A 20747-nucleotide genomic window follows, 5' to 3' on the forward strand; every position below is an offset into this window, starting at 1 on the left:
AAAATTAATTGCTGTATATTATTTGTTTAAATGTGACATTAAATGAAGTAAATATACTAAAGAATAATATGTTTGACTGTAAAACAAGTAAAGAAAAATTGAAGGTTAGGGTAATGAATAACATTTTGCAAGTAGACATGGACATGATCATTAACCATCAATGAATTGCATGCTAATGAATTTGAATATTGTCATTAAAATAACTGGGTGACTTACTATTATACCTGAGGCATGGCATTACCAGCTCTTTATTATGTATAGCTTTATCTAGAATTACATTTGCTGATGTTTGAAGCAAAGAAACACATTAAATATTTGAAGCAATGATAAAACAAGTTATGTGAAAAGTGATAAAGAATTGAAGTAAGATATGACTGTGAAGACTGAAGATAAATTGATGAACAATAAGGAAAAAAGAGAATCCTTGAGTTTCTGACTAGAAGAAGTAAAAAGAGGGTGATTCCACTCATTTCATTCACTCAGGCTGGGAAGATACAAAAATAATCAAGTTGGGAGTAATTGAATAAACTCAGCTCAATGCATGTTGAGTATGAACCATCTATGTAATATTGAATAAGAGAAGTACAGCCAGGTTCCTCAAAAGAGAAATTCAAACTGGATTTGTAGTCAATAGAATATAGATAAATGTGATTGCTGAAAGAGATGAACTGTCTTAGGGAGAGTATGTGGTTGAGGAAGAGAAGATTAAAAATGAAAGATGAACACTTACAGATTTTACAGACACATGAAAGAAAGAAACAAACAAAACACACACCCTGATATATGTAAGGAAATTCAAACTGAAGCAGCAGACACATTTCTAGCAACTAAATAATAGAGGATATTTGAAGGAAAAAAGAAATTGTAGTATATTCTCTATAGTGAAAAATAAGATGTATAGTACTTAAAAATGATGGCTCTGAATACACACAGAATAGATTTTAATTAGCTCCTTCCATTCCTATTGATTTCTATTAAGTTAGAAAATTATTCACCTTCCCAGTAGTCATTTTACCTTTCCATAAAATGGAATAGGGTTTTATGGAGATCAAAAAAGATTTGCTGGGAAACGGACTTTGGCCCAGTGGTTAGGGCGTCCGTCTACCACACAGGAGGCCCGCGGTTCAAGCCCCGGGCCTCCTTGACCCGTGTGGAGCTGGCCCATGCGCAGTGCTGATGCGGGCAAGGAGTGCCGTGCCACACAGGGGTGTCCCCCGCGTAGGGGAGCCCCACGCGCATGGAGTGCACCCATAAGGAGAGCCGCCCAGCGTGAAGGAGGGAGCAGCCTGCCGAGGAATGGCGCCGCCCACACTTCCCTTGCCGCTGACAACAACAGAAGCGGACAAAGAAACAAGACGCAGCAAAAAGACACAGAAAACAGACAACCGGGGGAGGGGAGGGGAATTAAATAAATAAAAATAAATCTTTAAAAAAAAAAAAAAAAGATTTGCTATAAAGGACTTTCTAAAATGCCAAAAGCATGGTAGCTGTTAAATAAATAAGCTGTTCTGGTCCTATCATATATACCCTTGTATAGTAATATTATATTTTAGCATATTTTTCCTAAAGTAAACATAATGAATTTATTCTTGTGAATTCCATAAGCTGATTTTCATTATTTCAAAATATTTTTTAGCATATATTACAACATCATATTCTTACCATCCTTATTTCCCAGAAAAAATTTTTTACATAAATAAAGCATTTCAGATAGAATGAAAATTTTCTTTCTACTCTCCAATTTTGCTTTTCCCCTCACCTCCAATATGCAGCACTTCTAGAAGAGCTAGTGAATACAATTCCCACTAATGTGTTTAAACTTTTGCTAAATATGTGTTCAATTATGAAAATATAGATTTGTTTGTGTTTTAAAATCTAAGTAATCACTACCACTATGTACATATCATCTTCAATAAATTTTAAATTTCAACATTATTTTGTTATATATATAGATATTTGTGACGGTTTGCTCGGTCGGTAGAGGTGGGGTCTGGCTGCGGACGAGGGGTCGGTCCAGCTCTGGACGAGGGGTCGGTCCCACTTGGGACGAAGGGTCGGTCCCACTTGGGACGAGGGGTCGGTCCAGCAGCAGACGAGGGATCGGTCTCACAAGGGGTTGCGCGGTTCGGCTGACGGGGTCGCCCGGCGAAGCCGGCGACGAAGGGGTCGCCCGGAGAAGCAGGCGACGAAGGGGTCGCCCGGAGAAGCAGGCGACGAACTGGGGACAAGGGAGGCCAGGCCCTTGTCGGGGGCTCTCAGGACTGGAGGGCGCACGGCAGAAGAACTACCGCGGAGACAAGGTAAACACGCAAGTCCACTTTACTGAGGGAGAGGCAACAGTTTTATAGGGGCTGGGGAAGGCTGATTGGTCGAAGCCACGCCCTGTTCTGATTGGTTGCCGGCGAAAGGTCAGTGGGCGGTACTGGGCGGGGGAGGGGTGGTGGTTAGGGATTGGCTGTCGCTGTTGCTGGGGGAAGGGGCAGGGTTTCGGGATTGGTGGCTGCTGTTGCTGGGGTGGAGGGCAGACTTGAGTTTCCCGCCCACGCCTGGCTGTTGCTGCTGTCGGGGGAAGGGAAAAGGGCAGACTGGATTTCTCCGCCCACGCCTGGCTGTTGCTGCTGTCGGGGGAGGGGAAAAGGGCAGACTGGAATTCTCTGCCCTGCGCCTGCGCAGGGAGAAGGAAGAAGAAGGGTGCCGCCCCACAAGGCATTGGGTGGTGCCATCTGGGAGGAGGGGCGGCCACGGAAGCATGGCTGCCGAGAAGGGGAGACCCGAGGGCACTCTGCGCCCATGCCGAGCTTCCTTCAGGGGTGGCGGTGGGCCCGACCAACCACCCTATTATGGGGGCAGCGGAATTAGGCCTACCGCGGCCGCTCCCCTGCCAGGCCAGCAAACCACACTTCAGCCTGAGGGGTGACCGCATTTCCCCCTTCTTTTCAAATAAGGACCAGGATGGCAGCAGCAACAAGTAGCTGAGGCCCAAGAGGCAGTAAGCAATGAGAGAAGCGGGGCTGAAGAGGGAGGTGAGTATTAAGGGGAATATAAATGTACAATTTAGGGGGTGGTATCTTGCCGTTGTAAGCAAGGGTGGCCAATGTCCAATTCTTGTTGATCTCGGCGGCTATAAGATCCATCTGTTGTTAAAAGTCCAGGATGATAGCGCGTTACAGGTGGTTGATCTCTTCTTGGCGGCGAAGAGCGGTAGAGGCAGACTGTGTGATGGTCTGGAGGATCGCAGCGGTGAGGACAAGTCGCGTCAGGGCACCAGCGACGGTGGTGGCGGCAGCGTTGGGAGTGGTGGAGACGTAGGCGAGGACAATAAGAAGGCCAAAGTCTCCATGGGCGCGAGAGAGGCCGATGTTAACGGGGCGGGCCGATATGGGGCGGCCCAATCTGCAACGCAATGGGGGTTCAAGCAAAAAGGGGAGGGGGGCGGGGGACGAGAAAAGACGCTTTGGATGGCTGAGAAGAGGAGTGAGGTCGAGACAGGAGGAAGCTCCGCAGAAGTATGGGGAGCTGTTAAAAGCAGAAACGTTATTAGATGCTAGAAAGCAGGCCGCAGGCCGGGGAAAGCAGGTTGCGGGCCGTTTCGCGGGGCTGGAGCTGCTTGAGAGTGATGGCGGCATGGGGGGCCGTGGTTACAATCTTCTGGGGTGGTAGCGGCTAGACAGATGGCGGAAAATATTATCAAGAAAGCAAAGGTTATGAGGAAGAAATAGAGTATTAAAGGCTGTGGGGGAAGTGAGAAGATCATTTAGAGGATAGGGTTGAGAATGGTACATTTAAGACAGAAGCTTTGTGGTTTGTAGGAGACTGCTTTATAAACGAAGGAGAATGAGGGCAGTAAATATAGTAACGATAGATAGGAAGATGACAGTGAGGAGGAGTCTTTGTTTAAGGTTCCAATCGTCCGGCGCAACAGTGGCTAGGCCGATAGCAAGGGGTGTTGCTAAATAGACAATGGCTGCAAAGACAAAATCATCTTCTGTTTCCTTAAGAATAACTTTTCTTTAAATACTTAGTAGCATGCAATATTAGAAACCGTTTCCTAAAAGCAAGTTGGCAGGGGAGCTTGGTTGCTGTTAATCTTTCCTGTTATAAAATTACCTTTTATTATTATTATCATCAATTTAGTTTTATATATATATATTTAAGAATGACCTTTTGGAATTAGCCATTTAATACCTTAATGTAAACTATTGAAGATAAATTTTATCTTTACAGAACACATTCCCTTACGTAAAGTTATCACAATACCTTTTACACTTGCCGCATGCAAATTAAATTTCAAGAGTTTATGAAAAATTAGCCATCTTACTTTAGGACAAAATACGTCTTTTTGCAAAACTTATTACATTTCCGTTAGCATTTTTACAAACTTTTAACCTTTTTAATATTCATATAAGTTTTACATTCTTTATATTATCCTGTGAAGAAAAATAAGTTATTCATTTTAATCTAGGCAAGAACAACTTTTTATGAAGACATACAGTTAATTTTGTTAATTAAGACTTACAATTTTTTTTTTAAATTGTAGATATCTTATTAACATTTAAACTTATGTATTAATATAATAAACTTAAGTATTAATATAAGCGCTTATTTAATTTTTGGCCATTTGAATAGAGCTCTTTTAAAGATTTCTAGTAATTTATATTTACCATCCGGAGGTATCACAATATACGTTGACATTGAACGAACAGACAGACAAACACAGAACAATTACAACACATTAACAGAAATATATAATTTATTTACAGTTGACTCATAATTCTTACTTTCTTGGTATAGCTGCTTTTAAATCTTTTTTTATATAGCATATCATAGATTATACCCTTCAAGATTTTTTCTGGACTTTATGTTGCCTGTAATAAGCCAGGAGGGAATCTTTTACCTTCCTGCTCCACAGCAAAAGTGACCCTATCTATAAGGCGAGTATAGGTGTCCGGGTCCCAAAGCTGACACATGGTAAGCCACGGATTAAAGGGGAGAAGAAGGTCCCAATATACTTGAAGCTGTTTGAAAGAGATCTTACACCGGTGAGTGTCTAGGAGACCAGCGAGGGCCCGAACTTGTGGGGCTTGCTTAGCAGATAGGATGTTACCCATTGCTAATGGCCTTTTGGAGCCGATAAGAAAAGGGGCCCTTACCTTGAGAGCGCGGCGATGGGAGCCGAGGTGCACGGTGAGACGAGGGGTCGGAGCCGGTGGGGCTCCGATGGTGGTCGCGGGCCAAGAGAAGGCCCCGACGAGGGGAGGGCGGGACGACGAGCAGTGGAGCAAGGCAAAGGGGAGCAAGCGCAGAGGGGAGGAGGCAGAGGTGAAGGCAGGGGTGGAGGTGCTCAGGCACATGCTCCTGAGAGTTTTATTGGCGCCTCTTAATCATAGCGGGTCGGTATAAGCCCCCGACATGGAAGGAGAAAGCCATCCAGCGATTCTCCCAGACCGCCGTGGATCATATGAGGTCACCAAGGTTCAGGAGCAGCAATGCAGAGCAAAAAGATAGGGGTGAGAAGAGAGGAGAGTGTAGGGCTATGGTAGGATTACTTCAGACGTGCAAGCGCGCGCTCCCGAGAAATCCAAGGCTCCTCTTAATCATAGCGGGTCGGTATAAGCCCCCGACATGGAAGGAGAAAGCCATCCAGCGATTCTCCCAGACCGCCGTGGATCGTATGAGGTAGCCAAGGCTCAGGTAGCAGCAATGTTGCACGAGAGAAGTCCCAAGGTGAGAAGAGGGGGGGGGGGCCGCCAGGTTATGGAGTGAGGCTGTGGTGGAGTTGCCTTGCCCCACGTTGTGCTGTGGTGGGGTTGCCTTGCCCCACGTTGGGCGCCAGCTGCGATGGTTTGCTCGGTTGGTAGAGGTGGGGTCTGGCTGCGGATGAGGGGTCGGTCCAGCTCTGGACGAGGGGTCGGTCCCACTTGGGACGAAGGGTCGGTCCCACTTGGGACGAGGGGTCGGTCCAGCAGCAGACGAGGGATCGGTCTCACAAGGGGTTGCGCGGTTCGGCTGACGGGGTCGCCCGGCGAAGCCGGCGACGAAGGGGTCGCCCAGAGAAGCAGGCGACGAAGGGGTCGCCCGGAGAAGCAGGCGACGAACTGGGGACAAGGGAGGCCAGGCCCTTGTCGGGGGCTCTCAGGACTGGAGGGCGCACGGCAGAAGAACTACCGCGGAGACAAGGTAAACACGCAAGTTCACTTTACTGAGGGAGAGGCAACAGTTTTATAGGGGCTGGGGAAGGCTGATTGGTCGAAGCCATGCCCTGTTCTGATTGGTTGCCGGCAAAAGGTCACTGGGCGGTACTGGACGGGGGAGGGGTGGTGGTTAGGGATTGGCTGTCGCTGTTGCTGGGGGAAGGGGCAGGGTTTAGGGATTGGTGGCTGCTGTTGCTGGGGTGGAGGGCAGACTTGAGTTTCCCGCCCACGCCTGGCTGTTGCTGCTGTCGGGGGAAGGGAAAAGGGCAGACTGGATTTCTCCGCCCACGCCTGGCTGTTGCTGCTGTCGGGGGAGGGGAAAAGGGCAGACTGGAATTCTCTGCCCTGCGCCTGCGCAGGGAGAAGGAAGAAGAAGGGTGCCGCCCCACAAGGCATTGGGTGGCGCCATCTGGGAGGAGGGGAGGCCACGGAAGCATGGCTGCCGAGAAGGGGAGACCCGAGGGCACTCTGCGCCCATGCCGAGCTTCCTTCAGGGGTGGCGGTGGGCCCGACCAACCACCCTATTATGGGGGCAGTGGAATTAGGCCTACCGCGGCCGCTCCCCTGCCAGGCCAGCAAACCACACTTCAGCCTGAGGGGTGACCGCAGATATTAATATATGTAGCTATTGTTCAATCATTATAATCACATTTTATAATTCCATTACACAATATGCCATGATATATATATTCAATCTCCTACTGATAGACATTAGTTTCAAGTGTGAAATGCAAATTTTTATATTGTCTCTTTCAATACCTACAGGACAATTTCTCAAATAGACATATTTGAAAGAGGAATTTCTGGCTTGCAGGATATATCTTACTATATCTAGTAAACACACTCTGTATTTGTAAAGTCAGTTCAAAGATTACCCACCAAAAAAAAGAAACATATTTTATTTACCCTGACAAACATTCACTGGACTAATAATATTCTGCATCTAATTTTAGAGTTTAAGGCATTAGTGGTTTTATCTATAGGGAAGTATATCACCAAGACTCAAATAGTTCTATATATCTTTTATACTAAAAACACTGTATGGAAACATTAGTGTCCTGTCAAAATACTTTTAAGGAAAATAAATGACATATCCCTATTATTAAAATTTACATGACTCATTTAAATATCCATATAGAATATATTTTATCTAGTCTTAGATAAATAAAACCATTTGAAGTATGGACTGCCCAAAGTCATTGTATTTAGAAGTGCTAAATTACTTTGCCTCATATTAAATTACTTACTCTGAATCTTCCAATTATATTTGAAACACCATCCTTCATTCAGACAGTTGATACTGAGAAATCTGCAGTCTTCAATTACTTCCTAACAGCTTTTTCCAGTAAATCCTTGCATACAACTGTAAAGACATCAATATAAATTAGAAGAAATGCAATTTAAATATTTTCACATCTTTAATATATACCAAAAAGAATAATGCTTTATTAAATTGCATTACAATGTACATTAATACATATTATTTCAATCATTAAATTTTTCTCTACATACTGGAGTTCCTGGTCAAGGAAAAGGCTTTATTTAGAGGGCATCAGGGTAAACTACATGTTTCATTGAATGATCTTAATGTTATATTTTGAGCACTCAAGTATAAAGTCAATCACTCCTAAATTATACTTAACAAAAAAGTATAGGTTTTGGAACACTTGTAATGTATTGTGCCATTCTGGAAATATGAAAAAAAAATGACAAGATTTTGAATGCTTTAGTAGCACAATAAGATGCTGATGATATGCTTACAGAGGTTTACATTTGATTTTAAGACAGTGTATTAGTCAGTGTTCTCTAGGGAAACAGAATCAACAATACATATCTGTCAATAGCATGCAATTTTATAAGAATCTGTCATGCAGCTGTGGGGATGCACAAGTCCAGATTCACAGATAGGCTGCAACCAGGGGCTCCAATGAAAGTCCAATGAAGGTTCTTGATGAGTTCTGGGAGACGTTGGCTGTCCAAAGATGAGCTGGGAAATTTTCTTTCAATGCTGGAATCGCTTCCCCTTTTAAGGCATTCAACTGACTGGATTAAGTTTCACACATTGGTGATGGCAATCTCCCTGATTGATGTAATTGTAATCAGTTATCTATGGTTTACAACTGCAGTAAAGTCAATGGTGACTAAAGTCCATAAATGCCCTTGTATTACAGTTAGCCCAGTGCTTGTTTGACCAAACAACTGGGCACAATTACCTGGGTGAGTTGAAACAGCCATAGAAATTACCTTAAACCATACTTGGTTTCTAAGTAAAAACAGTAACAGACATGCATATATATATATATATTTCTGCCTAACAATGTTGAACTCTGCTGTGTACAACTGGAAAAACATTAATTCCAGACAGAATAGGGTGCAGGTTCTTGGGTAATATTCACTTTCAAACTTGACATCCTCAAATATTATGACATGAAATTGATACAACTTGTTATATGATAAGGGAAAAGTTTGGGGTAGAAGACAAAGAAATTTGTTTTGTGTACATATACAATCACCATCATCATTAAATCAAGGAAGAAAGATTCATCACCATAATACTCCTCATTTCTGTAACTGGCTACATGGTTGAAATTCATATTTATCACTAGCTTCTTCCACTATCCATTCCATGTTTCTATTACCCTCAGCAAACACTTCAGCTGGCCATGGTTCTTTGCCTGGTAGGGTGACCCAAACTTTCATTCCTGAAAATTCTGGGTCATTGTCAGTCCTGCTTGGATTGGGTTGTTGCAACTTTCCATTGACTTTAATCATAGGACATGGCAGTGTGAGGAGACACCCTAGAGGATCTCCTCTATTCCAGGCAAACTCTTCTTTATCCCCATTATGTAGATGCAGTCCTATTTCCCTTTGATAGGATCAGTCTCCCCAGTCAGTACAGTAATTCACTTCTTTGACTGTTGATTGAGAGGTAGGAGGAGCCCAATGTGATCAGGTGGCAGTTTTAACTTCCAGTTCAATGGAATCATTGTTGTGTTCTCTGGTGACAGCACTCCTCCTTTGGGGACTAAAACCTGTAGACCAGAAGAATTTGAGTTTGCAGGGACAGGAAGTAAAAATTTTTCTTGTAGGTCACTAGGGTGCCACTCAGTTTCCACCCCTTAATTCTTGGACCCATGGATCCTGGTTATGGGGGAAACAGCACCATAGAGTGGATACTAATTTAGAGCACACACAGCCACCTGGAGAACATTACCCAAGCCCTGCAAGGTATTGCGACCAGTTGGTGCCATAACTGAGTCTTCAAAAGGTGATTACACCATTCTATCAATCCAGCTGCTACAGCATGATGGGGAACATGGTAAGACAAGTGAATTCCTTGGGCATGTGCCCATTCTTGCCCATCATTTGCTGTGAAATGGGTTCCTTGATTAGAATCAATGCAGTGTGGTAGATAAGACATTTGGTAAGTCCACAGATGGTAGTGTTGGAAGAAACATTGCATGCAGGAAATGCAAATCCATATCCAGAGTATGTGTCTATTCCAGTTAAAACAAATCACTGCTCATTCCATGGTAGAAGTGGTACAATGTAGCCAACCTGCCACCAGGTAGCAGGCTGATCATCTCGAAGAACTGTGCCATATTGAGAACAGAATGTTGGTCTCTACTGCTGGCAGATTAGGCACTCAACAGTAGCTGTAGCCAAGTCTGCCTTGGTAAGGGGAAGCCTGTGTTGCTGAGACCATGCATAACCTCCATCCCTACCTCCATAGCCACTTTGTTCATGAGCCCATTGGGCAATGACAGGAGTGGCTGGACAGAGAGGTTGAACATGAGCCACAGAGCAGGTCATATTATCCACTTGGTTATTAAAATCTTCCTCTGCTGAAGTTACCCTCTGGTGAGCATTCAGGTAGGACACAAATATTTTCATGTTTTTGCCCACTCAAAAATGTCTACCTACATACCTCTTCCCCAGATCTCTTTGTCACCAATTTTCCAATCATGTTCCTTCCAATTCCCTGACAATCCAACCAAACCATTGGCAACAGCACATAAATTAGTGTACAAATGCACCTCTGGCCATTTCTTCTTCCAAGCAAAATGAATAACCAGGGAGACTACCTGAAGTTCTGTCCACTGGGAGGATTTGCCTCACTACTGTCCTTCAGGGGTGAACCAGAAATGGGTTGCAGTGCCACTGTTGAGTGCTGTCCACTTTTGTGTGGTACCTGCATATCATGCAGAATCATCTGTAACAGGCCTGAGGTTTCTCTTCCACTGTGAACCAATTGTAAGGGGCTCCCCAAGAGGCCAAAGCTGTGGGCTGGAAATGGCAGGGGTGGTGGCCATGGGCATTTGGGTTCTTCCTCATGTAACTTACTTGTGCCTTCAGAACTGATTCGAGCCCTATCTCATATATAACACTTCCACATTATTATGGAGTGCTGCTGTGCCACCCAACTTTATTTTGGTGGGTCAGACAATATCCAGCTCATGATAGTCAACTCAGGCCTCATGGTAACTTGATGGCCCATGGCTAAGGGTTCAGTATCTACTAAGGCCAAGTAGCAGGCCAAAAACTGTTTCTCAAAAAGGGAGTAGTTATCTGCTGAGGATGACAGGGCATTTCTCCAAAATCCTAAAGGTCTGTGTTGTGATTCTCCTATAGGGGACTGCCAAAAACTCCAGACAGCATCTCTATTTGCCACTGAAACTTCCAGCATCATTGTATCTGCTGGATCATTTGGCCCAAGTGGTATTGCAGCTTGTATAGCAGGCTGGACCTGACAGAGAGCCTCTTCTTGTTCTGGTCCCCAATCAAAACTAGCATCTTTTGTAGTCACCCAGTAAATGGGCTGGAGTAGCATACCCAAATGAGAAATGAGTTGTCTCAAAAATCCAAAGAGACCAATTAAGCATTGTACCTCTTTTTTTGGTCATAGAAGGGGCCAGATGTAACAGCTTATCCTTCACTTTAGAAAGGATATCTTGGCATGTCCCAAATCACTGCACATTTAGAAATTTCACTGAGGTGGAAGGACCTTATGTTTTAGTTGGATTTATCTCCCATTCTCTCCCACACAAATGTCATACTAATATGTCTACAGTCTTTGCTACTTCTTGCTCATTAGGTCCTACCAACATGATATCATCAATATAATGGAGCCATGTGATGTCTTTTGAGAGTAAGAGACAATCAAGATCTCTGAGGACAATATGACATAGGGCTGGAGAGTTGATATACCCCTGAGGCAGGACAGTGAAGGTATACTGCCAGCTGAAAGCAAACTGTTACTGGTGGTCCTTACTAGTAGCAATTGAGAAAAAATCATTCACCAATAAACAGCTTCATACCAGGTATCAGGGTACATGTTGATTTGCTCAAGTAATGATATCACATTTGGGACAGCAGCTGCAATTGGAGTCACCACCTGGTTAAGTTTATGATAATTTACTGTCATCCTCCAAGAGCCATCTGTTTTCTGTACAGGCCAAATAAGAGAGTTGAAAGGGGATGTGGTGGGAATCACCACCCCTATATCCTTCAAATCCTTGATGGTGGCCTATTTTCTGCAATCCCTCCAGGAATCTGGTATTGCTTTTGATTTACTATTTTGCTAGGAAGAGGAAATTCTAGTGGCTTCCACTTGGCCCTTTCAACCTTAATAGCTCTCACTCCACAAGTCAGGGGTCCAATGTGGGGATTCTGCCAGTTACTACATATATTCCAATTATGCATTATGGAACTGGAGAAATAACCACAGAATGTGTCCAGGGACACACTGTACTAACTGTGATACAGACCTGAGCTAAAACTCTATTAATCACCTGACCTACTCTGACTGGTGGACCATAGTGACATTTTGGGTCTCCTGGAATTAATGTCATTTCTGACATTATCCCTGAAATTTCCCTGATAATATCCCTGAAATTTCTGATCATTTCCTTTTCCCCAATGCAGTTTCTCTGCTAAAAGTTTGTAAATCTCCTTGGGGAAAGTGGGGAGAAAGATTAACAGTATAAATTTTGGGCAGTTTAACAGGATCCTTCCCTAAGGAGACCCAGCCTTCTCCTCATTCAAAGGAATCTAGGTCTGTAAACTCTCAAGTCTGGGAATTGATTAAGGCGTCATCATTCTCTGCATCTGTAATTTGAGTTAGGGTTATCTTCACTCAACCTAGAACTCTTCTGATTATACAGATCCAGCAGAAATTTAATAGACTGCCCAACTATTTCACTGCTAGGTACCCCATGATGTATTAGCCAACACCATAACTCTATGCAACTCAGACTATTTTGAGTGCTTTTTTGAATTTCCCTTTCATTGTGGTGGCCACATCCACCTTGACTTTAGTGATTAAATACCAATACTTGACTTTTACTGATGTGGGCTATGGGTGGAAGGCTCTTTGTCTCTTCAGAGATAACTAAGTTGTTTGACTTGTGGGTGTGAAACGGTAAGAGGCTGCAGTCCTGCTCTTAGGGACCAGCAGGCTCCAGTCCCAGGAAATGTTTAACAAAGCAAGGGCTATAAACTTTAAGTATTTAGGGGAAATGCAAAAACCAAGGCTTATCTAAAATGTCTGGAGTCCTTGCTAAAAGCTTACCTAAGATGTGAAAGAGATATATGCTAATTGAAGCCTATTGAGAACTGAAACAAAGGGACCATTTGGCCTTTCCTCTCTGTATAAAAGACGTTTGAAAATCTTGTTCCGGGCTCGGGATTCAAACAGAAAGCTCCCGAGTCCGGCCGGCCGTCAATAAACCATTTTTCCTTCTCAAAATCATTCCTGAGTCCTGGCCTCTCTATACTCAAATAATTGAACTTCTCTTAAATTCCACAACATTAATGGCAACCACGAAGGGATAATAAATGAAGGCCAAAGACGGTAGCATTTTGCTGCCCCTTCCAAATCCCCGAGGAAGCCGGGAGGACTCGGGTGAACCCCAAATCTGGGCGCCCCTGGATTAAATTTAATCCAGAAAAGATGTGGGCTCCACCAGAATCTTCCCGACAAAATCAAGGGGCAATGGAAGGTCTGAAGAGAAAGATTCTGGGAACGAAAAAGAGCTCCGAACAGGGAAGAAGGTAAGACTCCCCGGGTGAGCAGAGTCTGGAAGGCCCTAGCTTTAATTGCTAGGAAGGGGAGGCTGATCACCTCCCGAGAGAACCCTAGTAGCCCCAGAAGGCTGGGGGGAAGCCGTTCTCTCTAGGCTTGGTAAAAGGAGGAAAACCGGGGAAAAGCCCTGGTGTTTTGGGTTTGTCTAACTGCATGTTAGAATCTGGTACTGGTCTTATATCCACTAAAGGAGTGGAGTCTCGATTTTAATAGGAAGGGTATTTATAGGTTCGAGTCCTAATATCCTGGAAATTGGTCTAGATTAAGGAAAACAAAACTTGGTTACAGGAAAATGGATCGGCTTTTCTGGTGGAGCTTGGTCTGGGTGTAAAGTTTAAACAGTGGAAAAGTCTAGCTGAAATCTTTTGTTATGGTGCTAATTTGTGAATGAATTTGCTTTATACCAAATGTTAAGTGTTCTGAGGTTTGTGATGGCTGTGGGGGCAGCCGTGGTGAAAATAAATATATAAACTTGTGAGTCAGATTAGTGACCTTTGTGCTTCTGTCTGTGTCAGCTCAATGCTAGTGTTGGAGTTGTGTCCTTATGTAGAGTGGAATTACAGCTGAGCTGGAGCCCTCCCTTGCCATTGGCAAGGGGGTGAAATGATTCTGGGGCAAAAGCTGAGGAGTCTAGATGTTTGTGCATGTTCTGGTGTCTTGTCTCTGGTCTGGCCCTTTGCCGGGGCTTGGAGGCCATCTGTGTCCGCGCCAAGCACCCAAGTCTGTTGGGAATGTCCCAGTCAGGGCGGCTGGGTTCCTGGGAGAGTTGCCAAATTTGAGTAGGTTCTGTCTGCCCATTTTGGCTGAAAGCTGGAAAGGGGGGAGCGGCTTGCCCCTTTCCAGTGAGTCCACCCTTCTATTCATAAGCCGCATTCCTGTTTGTTGTGCACCCGACTGCCTGGAAGGGGGGGAAGTGAAGGAGGTGAAAAGCAGAATCAGAATAAATGCAGTAAAGTTCCCTCCTTAGGGTGTCAAAGCCAAAATACGTTTGCATTCTGCTCAGGTTCTTAGAAGGTATTGTAGTAACCTTAAGTAAGAGAATGTTCTGTGAAGGTAAAATTTGTGTTAAGGGTATAAATATAAAAGTTTTACAAAGCATTGTTTAAGGTATTTAAGTGGCTAATTGCAGAAAGTCATTATTTAACAAAACTGAATTGATAATAATAATAATAAAAGGCAATTTTATAACAAACTTATTCGGCAGCCAATCTCCCCTGCCAACTTGCTTCCAAAAAAACTGTTTCTGGTATTACATGCTACTAAGTATTTAAAGTGAAGAAAAGTTCATTATTTTAACAAACTTGTTTAGTATTAATGGCAATTATATGTTGTAAGAAGTTTGCCTGGTAACTTAGTATGTGGGATATATGGAGTGGGTTTTTATTGTTAAGGAAACAGAAGATGATTTTGTCCTAAGATAAAATGATTGATTATTGGAAAGAGTAGAGTGTGGGACAGAACCTGAATGAATACTGAAAGTGTAGAAGGTTTGTGGAAGGGAAATTTTTATGATTAAATTGAGTAAGATCAATATATAAAGAAAATCATTTATCAATAGCTTCTTGTGCTTTAAACTCATCATATCCTCAATGATTGAAGAAGAGTCTTACCTCTTTTAAAAGAACATTTTATCAAATCCTGAAAAGTAGCCTTTTATTTCAAACTAACTGCAAGAGATTTATTCTTTTACTTTAAAGGAAAATTAAAGTAATGGTTAAGTTCATTTAATATGTTATAAGTTGAATGAAAGGTATTTAAAGGTGTTATAAAATTAATAGGTTTTTAAAAAAAATTAATAAAAACTGTAACTAAGAGTAAAAATCATTTATAAATGCATTTATATTATAAAACAGTGGAAAGACAATAACTGAGATTATAGCTGGGTGAATTTAGCCTGAAACTATTATTTAAGTGTAAATTCTACACTAACCTTTCCTTTGTTTATGGTTACTTCAAGCCTAACCTCACCCTTTGCCTTTGCCTACGGTTATTTCATAATTGAGAAGAGCTGGGACATCACTGTCTCCTCTTCTGGTATTAGTAACCCTTTCTCTCATGAATTCAAGTGTAAACTAAATAAATTGCTGCCTGATAGAATAAGGTTAAATGGCCACTGGAGTTTTATTATCTCCAAAATCAGAAAGGGGGGTGGAGGGGGAGAAGTCTCCTGCCTTGACGGTCAGTGTTCCTAAGAGTGGCAATTCATGAGAGAAAGCAGTCTGTCTCCCTGAGGCTTCAAATAGCCTCAGTAAATATATATAAAACTAATCTTGTTGCTTATCCAAAATTCTGCTAATTTCAAAGTAAAATATAAAGTTCTAAAACAAAATGGTGCTAAGGCATTGAGAACATTTTGGTTATTACAATCCATTAAGTAAGAAAGAAAATTCTTGTGGTAAACTGCATGGTCATAGTGCAAATTAAGAAGAGTTTCAAAAGTCTTTGAAAAGTTTAAAGTAACTAAAGTCATGTTGTTGTGTCAAACTATTCATGTCTGCCTATTTGCTCAAATTGTTGAGGTTAAATATGCAGTTATATAAGTAATATGTATTTCTGGACCCCTAATTAATTAAGTTAAACAGTATATAAAATAATGCAAATTACAAGTAATATCAATAAGTTGTGTTTGTGTCTAACTCTTTGTGTCTGCCCATTTTTAAAAAAAAGCTCAATGTATGTCTTCATACATCAGGATAATATCAAATTAACAAATAAAAATTCTTAAAAGAGGTCTATTCAAATTGTTAAAAATTAAATATGCAGTTATATTTATAAATATTCTTAAAGCCCAAATTGAACTAAGCAGGATGAAAAAGTCATAGAAATCTGATTATGGAAACAATTGGGAAAGGGCCTCCTCTTTGCAAGGGCTTTTAAGGCAAGACTAGGTGTGGCAGATTAAACCTATCTACTAGGCTAGGGAATTAAGAATCAGTTTGCCTGGTAATTTCCCAGTTTAAACCTTTGTCAGCCATAAATTGGAAAAAAAAAAACAAAACAAAGATTAGGTTAATTTTCACAGAAGAAAAATGTTGATGTAACCCGGCGGCCTGCTGCCTCAGTCTCCCACTCCCGGGTTGGACAGCAGTGGAGGAGACCAGTTTAGGCCAGTCCTATGGGCAGTGGAAGGATGCCCAAGAAGGAGCTAACTAAGTCGGTGCCATTTCAGCACTAAATTCTATTCCTTATTTGACAAAGGGGGGGAGCAGGTAAAAACTAAAATGGTTGGAATGTGATAGAAGAAGCAGTTAAATCAAACTTTTGCATGGGAAAGTTAAATCTCAGATAAGCTGTAACTTCTGAAGTATCCAATCTATGGAAAAACAGGAAGAGCTTGCATGCTAGGCTTAGGGGTATAAATTGTGTCATTTTTCTTTGTTCGGGGCACCAGCCATATCTGGCTCTGCGCCCCTTCTTGCAAGATTGAGAATAAAGTATTTTCTTCTCCACAATCTGGTGAGCCTTATTTTCTTCCAGAAGATTTCTTTCCAACAAAATAAGGTAATTAGTGGCTCTATTAACAAATTTCAGTAAGTAAAGGAAAGTCCATAAAAACTATGGAGAGATCTTTCCTGGGTTATGATTTTAAAAAATTAAGTAATTGTGTAATGTGTTTTGAAACCTGGAAGTCAGTATGCATGTGTTTTAAAACCTGGTAGTCAGTTATGCTTTTAAATTAATAATTTTCATAACTTAAAGAAAAGAAGTTTTTAGCTTCCTGTAAGGGAAAAAGAGAACATTCCTTGCATAAACTATTATGGTTTCAATTTTATTTAACTTGAGTGTAATCTCCCATAGTTAATTTATAAACTAAATTAACATATGTACAAAATCTTTACAGTAATGAAAATTGTAAGTGAAAATTGTAAGTTCACATTGGTGAAATTAGGCTAAAGGGAAAAGATTGTAGATATGCTCTCTTAAATAAAGAGTAAATTTCTTTCATTGGTAATTGTAATTTAGTAAGTTTATTTAAACATGAGGTGTCTAGTCAATGCAGTTATAGTCAATTATAAAGAGTTTGTAAAACATCTTCCAAACTGAAAATGTTTAAATAGTTCTAGTTGTAGAAGTCATTGTTAACTAAAGAAACTTAGATTGGTATTGGTAGCAGAAATAACTTCATGATAATAAACCTGTCTGAAGGCCACTGCAAAATACACATTTAAGTAAATGGTAATAAAAAGTTGTCTTGATTCTATTGGAAATATTCTGTTTTCATTCTAACAATGAAAAATAATATTTTTCCTCTATTACTAAAGTAAAGTACCTACTGTTATCTTCATAGTAAAATTGTGTAAGTAAATAGTCATTTGATATATGTATTGCATTAAGTTGTTTAAAATATATATAAAACAAGGAATAAACTTTAACATTGTCAAACTCTTGTGCATTCGAACCAGGCCTTGTATACATTACAGGTGGCCTCTCCATGTGAGTTATTGGCTAGGCTGGTCACTGACCCCTCAATTAAAAATATGTGCTATATCAGTCTCTGGTTCTGCTCCTGAAGTTGATGGAAACTATATTGCAGTTTCAAGCTCCTGCAGCCAATAATGACTCGGTACAGCCAAGTGTACAATGGATATCGCTTCCAGACTGGCACTGTTCCATGGTGCCAGAGAGCGCTATGCACCAGGCTAGTAGAATACTGGAAAATCTCTCTAAGATGAAGGATGCTGCAACTTGCTCACTGCGTTGAAGAACATGCTAAGTGGAGCCATGATACCAGGAGACTGTAAGTAAAACTTAAACACAATTGGCATTATGGCCTGCTCTCATGGAGAGATAACATGTAAAGTATTACAAACCTGAAACTCAAAACTAATAATGGCAACTCTGAATCCTTATGCATTAAGTAATACATTAGTTAATATTAAGTGCTGTACTTTTATCCTGTACTAAATATATGCCTAATAATTGTAATGTTATCTTTTCTATTTTGGATCAAGTGCAGAAGTATATTAGACATGTTAAATTCCTGGTAAAATCATTTTCTAAACAGTTAATAACATGTCTATAGAATAAGGTGGCAGTCTCAGCCAGTCTCAGTTAGCAAAAGTGAGGCTTGCTTGCTGATGGTGAGTCACCTATTGAACAAGTCAAAATTGCTAGAAATTGTACAATGAAAACCAAGGTGTAAAAATCTTTATTCTGTAGTTCTGATCACTCCCACAGGTGAAAACTAAGAATATTTCCAAATTAGTGTTCTAATCCTGAGTGAAGCCAGTTGCCCAAGGAGTGCCAGTTCACCAGGAGCATCTGACAAAGCGAATGAGTGTCAATCATTGAACAGCTTGGAATGTGTCTTCAGACAAAGCTAAGTGTCTGTTGCAATTTCTCTCTAAAGATGGATAACTTAAAAAAGAACATATATGCTGTTCCCACCAGCTTTTAAGGAATGCCATCTTTATAGGCACCTAACCTTGTCTACCTCTGTAATCCAATGTGTCCTCTTTTAAAAACAGGTATTCCAAAATTTTAATTAAGTTTGTTTCTTTCAGAGTGAACATCTTATTAACCATATGAAAACTTCATCCAACTTCGTACAGAATGCCAGATCCATCTTCCTCCAGTTAGAATAAATTAAAGAGTTTTACACCTTATTAGGCAATGACTACAGCCCATGGCCAGCAGGAAGCAGTTACAGAAAAGAGATCGTCTCCCTTCAGCACCCCTTTTAAATTAAAGGTGTAAACTCTTTAAGAGTAAAATAAAAGTAATAGATGGATCTGGAACCTGACTGGAAATCCACGTGAGTGCCAGTGGCAGCAGAATAACTGCGGGAGGCCCCTGCCCAAGATTCTGCTGTCCAGAATGAAAAGTTCTAAACTTCTAAAAACGGTCCTTGATGCTGTACTAAAGACTGATAAATAATCAGTCAAGACAACAAACAGTCATCCACCTCATAGCTACAACAATAATTATGCCAAAGCTTAGCAAGTAAACTTTGACAAAGGGGGGGAATGATGTGGGCTATGGGTGGAAGGCTCTTTGTCTCTTCAGAGATAACTAAGTTGTTTGACTTGTGGGTGTGAAACGGTAAGAGGCTGCAGTCCTGCTCTTAGGGACCAGCAGGCTCCAGTCCCAGGAAATGTTTAACAAAGCAAGGGCTATAAACTTTAAGTATTTAGGGGAAATGCAAAAACCAAGGCTTATCTAAAATGTCTGGAGTCCTTGCTAAAAGCTTACCTAAGATGTGAAAGAGATATATGCTAATTGAAGCCTATTGAGAACTGAAACAAAGGGACCATTTGGCCTTTCCTCTCTGTATAAAAGACGTTTGAAAATCTTGTTCCGGGCTCGGGATTCAAACAGAAAGCTCCCGAGTCCGGCCGGCCGTCAATAAACCATTTTTCCTTCTCAAAATCATTCCTGAGTCCTGGCCTCTCTATACTCAAATAATTGAACTTCTCTTAAATTCCACAACATTACCAGACTGACATCTGATCATCTCCATAATGTTTAAGGATTCTAACTCCATCACAATCCTCCCTACAGTAATGAAGCAGGCTAGTAAGATAGGAAATTAATAGATTTACCCATGTTTTACCTTTTTACTGAATTTCTTTTTGCAGGTTTGTGTTAGGATGCTCTGGTCTGTTTTAAAAACTGTGAAAATGAAAAATGCCTTTGTTTAGCAAGGAAGCTATTGCCTCAGGGCCCCAAAGCCTGTTAGCTAGAGCAATTAACCTTTAACCACTTAATGGCCTTTTGATGACTGGTTTAACTGGAAACCTATCAGGGAGTAAAGTCATAAGAACAAAGACTGTGTTTAAAAGTTCTGGAAGAATAGGAGGAAGAAGCAAGCTCAGCTTGGCAGCTTCAGGTTGAAATCCAATCAACCTGTCTCCCAAGTCCAGGACTGCTATGGAAATGCCTGGTGACAGGGGCTCTATGATTCCCTGGAGTGGCAGGAATCAGAGAGCAGCCAAACATTTCCTGAGATTTAACTCAAGAATTTCTGTTTGGGTCAGTCAGTCTCAGACCCTGTAAAGCAGGGGTGTTAAGAACCAGATCAGAAAACTGAATAGCCCCCATTCCTTGAGCCCATCCATTCAGAGAGCAGCAAATATCTTCTGGGAAAAATGTCTCAGGTGCTTTGATTTGGGACCACTGCTCAGGCCTTCCAGTCAGCTTGAGTTCATTGATATGATATATGGAATCAGATACCCCCAAGACCTACCCACATGGATGCTTATCAGTCAGTTAAGCCCTGAAAACAAATATTCTCAGGACACTGAGGCAGGGTTTCAGCTCCAAATTATGTGGAGCAGTGAATTTAGTCAGACTAGGACTCTGGGATGCCAGAGCAGTCGACTAAAGGGTGCTTTTTCATTCTTCCTAGAGTAATGGATGCAGTCTCTAGCCTATCAGCAAACTCCCCATAGGAGTATCTTAGGAATCAGGAAATTCTGCCTACTGCTGGTCCACATGGCCACAGTGTAGCCAAGAACAGCCTCTGTATAGGA

This window comes from Dasypus novemcinctus, chromosome 11 (assembly GCF_030445035.2).
Source record: "Dasypus novemcinctus isolate mDasNov1 chromosome 11, mDasNov1.1.hap2, whole genome shotgun sequence".
Taxonomy (NCBI): domain Eukaryota; kingdom Metazoa; phylum Chordata; class Mammalia; order Cingulata; family Dasypodidae; genus Dasypus; species Dasypus novemcinctus.